The 6,000-nt window shown below is 43.1% G+C and overlaps 1 pseudogene; it reads right to left on the bottom strand.

Annotated features, from left to right (window-relative positions):
- Positions 1-518: 518 nt before the first annotated feature.
- Positions 519-971, bottom strand: LOC149448913 (large ribosomal subunit protein eL28 pseudogene; annotated as a pseudogene).
- Between the last annotated feature and the right edge of the window lie 5,029 nt (positions 972-6,000).

Below are 6,000 nucleotides of genomic sequence, written 5' to 3'. Positions count from 1 at the left end.
GTGCGGGTGGTGCTGCTGTGGATCCGCATGAAAATCTGTGCAGCTGCACCACCCACACAGAGAAATGCGGACCCGCGGGCAGGTGCCTTTAGTTCTAATGGCACGCCACCTGCACTGGAAAATGCAACCATACTGGGAACCGAGGTTCCCGTGCGGGCTGTGTTTTCGGAAGAAGTGCAGTGACTTCTTTCCCTGCGTGTCACGGACACGGGAGTCCATTCAAATGAATGGGCTCTCGTGCCCCTGCAAAACGCGGCCTGCACCGCCGCATAGATGTGAACCGGGGGTTAGTTCAGGCAGAAAAACACAGAGTCCTGATAGTACAGAAAGGGAGAAGGGAGGGGTAGAGAAAGGAGGAGAGGAGAGCCATACAAGACCGACAGTGTTCACAGCAGAACATGAAATTAATAATTGACAGAATTTTGGGATATGACAACAAAGGTATCTACAATATATGTTCTAGTTGATCCTGGAAGCCTGGCAGCCACTCATCTATGGCTGAAGAAAGACATTTACAGTTTTTTTTTTTTGGTTTGAAAATTTTATTTCTGATATTCCTAGAAAGTTAAGCAGTCTTGGCAGCCCAAGTGTGCTTCTTTTTCACCACAACTGGCTTCTGACTTCAGGATAGCACTGGCATGACGAAGAGCCGCCATATGAAGATCCCTCCTGTAGTTATCCTTGCGGATAATGTGGCGCAAGCTGCTGAGGGTGGCACAGGAGATTTTGTTAATTATGATCTTCTCATACGATGAAGCAGGTTTGCGAAGACCAGCACACTTTTCATGAGCAGCAGGCTCAACACCAACTGTTTTCTTGTGAATCAGACCATTGTAGCGAAATGAGTTCCTGGCCTTCAGATTGTTTGGCTCTGTCCTGTACACCTGCTTGTTTTATTTTTTTGATCAGGAAATTGGAGCAGTTCCTGTTGACCATCCACTGCAAATGAGCAGACATTTTCGGCACCTCACTCTGCTCAGCCTGGAAAAGGAAAAAGGATTCACAGAGGGCCATGGAATATACAGCCAGAAAACTCGCGTAGCTTTAGGGCAATCTGGCCAAGGTTAACTGTTTGTTGGCCAGAGTAAAACGTAACAGCAGTTGTGTCTCTACGTTAACTTGGACAGAATAAAAAAAACTTTGCTTAAATAGATCACAGTATAATGCTGTGTATCATGTGGAATGGAGGTAATCAATGAAGGCACATCTGGGACGATGGGTGCAATTGGAACAATGAGATTGTTAATGGCCCTGAGATCTTGCACTAAACGGTAAGTACCATCAATCTCCTTGTGACAAAGGATACTGCTTTTGATATACTGGACCAACTCCATGTTTGAGTCTGGCCTTGTAAGGTATACAGAGATATACCCTACATCTAACTTACTGTTGGCACAGACTTCAGACTTTACTTTGTCTAAATCTTTCATGCTCACAAAACAGTGAGGTAACTCCAGGTGCACCCCTCCCTTCTCACTTATTCTGACTGTGGCCTTGAATTTTCCCAACAGATTTCTGACTAGCAAATTCACAGGGCATCCTGATATGATTTTGAAAGAATGTTTCACTATGGAACCTTTCCCGTGAGAGTCTGAAATACTCAAAGGGGGGTGTTTCCCAGGTTTTGGCACATGTCCCAATGATACCATCTGAAGGTTCACATTCTACTCTTGTTACCTCTTTCTGTTGCTACCTCTTTCTCTAGGATTATAACTATGTTGTAACCCCTGAAAATGTGCTTTATTGGTAGATTTGGAGACCTCAAAACATCCAGCGGCGTCTTTTTCCATCACTTGTTTTTCAAACGTACCCGCATCCATCTCTGTCCAGTTTGAAATAAGCTGTCTTATTGACAGCAAAATCTCAGGTCTTTATCTTACCATCAAGGTTTTGATATATAGTGCACATTTCTGCACTAATCATATCCATCCCAGCTTCTTCCTTCCAAACTTTTCTAAGTCTTTTCACATACTCTGTCACTGTCTCTTTTGTTCCTTGCTTACAAACAACAGCAGTTGCTAATGAATCCTACTCTAGTCTAAGAAAACAAGGGAGAAATTACAAAACCGAAACTAACTGTTCACACGTCTAGAAATGGAGGCATTCTACAAAATGGATGCCAGTTAATGACATATTTCCTTACAATCTTCTTGTAGCCTTCACCTTTCTTTTGTAAATAATTTTTTTTTCTCAGGCCATGTGACATTTCTCTTCCATGTGGTGCCATTGTTGACAGCATAAAATAGGAAGGGGTTTTCTTTGTTAAGTAACGCCCTTTCATAATTAACTGTCTGCTGGATACCTGTTTAATGAATAATTAGACTCACCTGTAGTTGAATTCTTGTTAATTAGGTTTTTTTGGCTAAAATGTAGCTTTGCTCCTAAGACATTGATTGGGGTGTATTCAATTTGGCAACATGGTCTTGAACAAATTTTTTAGGAAAAATACTTTTTTTGTGTGTGCAAAATAACAAATCTTGTTTGCAATCAAAGGTCTGCATTTGTGGAAGTATATTGTAGTATAATCTCCCACAGAAAAATGTTGATTCTAAAAGGAAAGGAAAGATTTTCTGACAAATCTGTTGGGGTGTACTCATTTATGCTGAGCACTGTACATAGTTATACTGCTCCAAGCTGGACCAATGTAACTATATACAATATAGCCATGCCTGGAACTATTAATTGGATATTTAAAATCACACAGTTTGGCCCATTTGATTTGAACAGGTCTGCCTGACTTCTCCACTCTATTAAAAACTAAAAATTACACGTTTTTGCTGGAGGGCAAAGCAATTGGTTCACTTATCTACTCTGTCCTCCCAGCAGCTCTTACTCACCTTCCATATAACACACCTTTCCATTTGGCCCCTTGAAGACAAAGGTAAGCACTGGGTACTTCTAAGTATGGGGAATATGTGAGAGCACCATTTTATTGTTTTTAACCACACTTCATAGAAAACATTCTGCGCGTGCACACAGCGCCCTAGTCTGTGTTGACGGCAGATCATACACCCATCAGCGCAGCTTCATCGTTTAATACTACGCTGAATGCTCACAGCTTGTTTCAGCGAATCAAAGACTGTCACTGCTCTTCTTATCATCACAGCTGCCAGTGTAACAGCAACTGGTTGCATGAACACTTATTCTCCTGCAAAGGGCTGTCAACCTTACCCAGCTCCTTCCCAGATCACGCTTTGCGCATGCCTGCAAGGCCGCACTGTGGCGAGATCTGTCACCAGCTGTGTACCTCGGACACAACCTATGACAGATCTATGTACTGGCCCTGTTGCCAGTACCATGTGACCTGCTGTGACCAATCACAGCAGGTCACATGACAGTTGTAAACAATGGATGGCTTCCTTTCATGCCATCCATTGTATACAAGTGTGTCTAGCTGTGAATGGTCACAGTGATCACATGCACAGGCTGGGCCAATCACAGCCCACCTGTGTCATGTGATTAGCCGTGGCCAATCACAGCTAATCACAAAAAAAAAAAAAACCTGAATGCATCGATTTCATTCAGTTAAATGCTGGCTTATAGTAAAGAAATTCTTTGCTATAAGCAATCAAATTGTGTTAAAAAAAAATACTGATCGCTTCCCCAAAGTAGTTCAATGTTACTATAGTAACATTATACTTCTTTGGTCATAGTGTAATATGAAAAAAAAATCTTAAAAAAAAATAAAAAAACAGTAATAAAAAATAATTAAAAAATAAAAAAAATTATACATTTTTTTTTTCGTACGGTCACAAGTGTCCCTGATTACCGCCAAACCAGTTATATGATGACGCTGTACTGCACTGCATAATTTTTTTCAATTCTTCATTTTCCGATAAATTATGACAACAAAATTACAACTTCAAAAATCTCGCCATGCCTCTTATGAAATATGTCGGACTGTTTACTTGGCAAAAAGGGGTCATTTGGGGGAAATCTGTACTGTTCTGACATTTTTGGGCCTCAAGAAATTAGATTGGCTGTCAGTACTTCAGGATTGATCGATTGTCAAGGTCCTACCTTTCTTCAGAGCTTGTGCATCTCCATGAGCTGGCATCCATCTTGGTTTTCTGCAAAGCATGGTGGGAACCTTTATGCCTTCAGGCTTCTGCGACTCCTCCTCAGAAGGGTGTGGTTGAGCACATTTAAACCTGCTGTCTGCAAGTGTGCTCTGCATTTGTGTCCTGTATGTTCCCCTGTTGCAAGCTCTTATGTTGTTCCCATTGCTCTCCTGGTAACCGACTCGGCTTTGACAAGACTATTCTCTGTGTTAACCCTTTACCTGACCTCCCATTGCTGAACCCGGCCCGTGACCTGAGTATTCTTTGCCTACCGTCTAGTACTGTCTGCTCCGTTGTTATTGACCCGGCTTGTCTGACTACTCTACTCGTGTTCCCATCTAGCTCCCACCAGCTGTACGCCATTGGCGGCAGTCGTTATCGCAGCTGGGGTCACTCGGGGGCCGCGACCTGGTCTCAGGCTGCGTCAAGTCCATCCCCACCATCAGGGGCCCTGGTGAAGGGTAGCCTGGGGCTTAGACTCCGCGCCCTGAGGGACTCCGGTCTGTGGGTAGTGGCTATCGTCAGTCGCAGCGTGACCATACCATAGGCCTGCCTGCCCGTTCCAGCGTTCCTGCCCTGACATCAATTTTCAGATATATCCCATAGTTTGTGAACTCCATGATTTCCTACAGACTAAATAATAAATACTAATATGGGTTATTTTCACCAAAGACATGTAGCAGAATACATCTTGGTCTAAATTTATGAAGAACAATTATTTATTTGCAAACTTTTATAACAGAAACAAAGAAATGTGTTTTTTTTTTTTCAAAATTGATACATGTTCACGCAGCAAACGATTCATATCCTGTTATAGTAAATATGTAGTATATTTACTACAATGCCCTTGCCAGAAACAATATGTGGGCAGGACAACAAGACGTTTACGCGACCGGCTGCGTGAACATGTATCAAACATCAAAAAAGGATTTAGGGAACATTCGTTGTCCAACCACTATCGTGGAGTATACTCCACGACAGGAGTATACTATTCCATTAATTCCCTGGGGTCTGTGGCTGACTACCTTACAGCTACTAGGATGGGAAAGCGGAGGAATCTCCTAACCCTCTCTATACTATTTACAATATCGCGGATCCACGGCAAAATGGCGTTTCCGTTTACGCGCATGCGCACTGCGGGCTCTACGGGAAGATGGCTGCGGCTAATTGCGCATGCGCCGTCTTTCTCTATATAATGCATTGACATCAGTCACGCCTCTGTACAGCCTCCCCTCTGATGATGTGCCTGTAGCACCAAAGGCCTAAGAAGGAGCTGTGCAGAGCGTGATGTCATTTTCACCGCCGGAGCCACGAGGAGGCCCGGCGGCCATCTTTATTGGGGTCAGTACTGCTGTCTTTCACTTCTTAATCTATGTTGTGATGTGCATACTGCCCTGTTGTGCTGTTGACCAATAAAATTTATCAAAGAACATACTACACTATCTCTGGCAACTGTTTCTTGGGGCTCCTTTGTGGAGCTATTACCCCCACAGAAAAGGTGCCTATACCATCCAGAGGAGGGATCATTACTACCAGTGTGGATTACCTGACTAACCTTAAGGGGACCTCTGGACCTGTTTTGGAGTCTTTGATGACCCACCGGGAGAGGGATGCCCACCACTTGGTCTTCGATGGATCTGACATCTGGGATGATTATTCCTACATGCGCCTAATCCATGCGTTTCTGGTGAGTGCGCATTGCTATTATTTGAAGCAGTAAATATTCTGGAAGTTTTTCATCAAATCCAGACAACACCGTGGATATCGCATAGACTTTATACTGCCTTTAATTCATTTTGAGCGCTGCACTGTTATTATTTACATTTTTCTTCCTCCAAGCATGGCGAGTCAAGTTAATGCCAAAGAGCTAAATTTTGGTTTCATCTAACCACAGCACTTTCTCCCAGTCCTTCTCTGAATCATTTAGATGGTCATTGGC

This window comes from Staurois parvus, unplaced genomic scaffold (assembly GCF_062004578.1).
Source record: "Staurois parvus isolate SC_StPar_1 unplaced genomic scaffold, SC_StPar_1.0 ptg000648l, whole genome shotgun sequence".
NCBI lineage: Eukaryota > Metazoa > Chordata > Amphibia > Anura > Ranidae > Staurois > Staurois parvus.
Note: the sequence above shows the minus strand (reverse complement) of the source record. Positions and strands in the feature narration are given on the sequence as shown.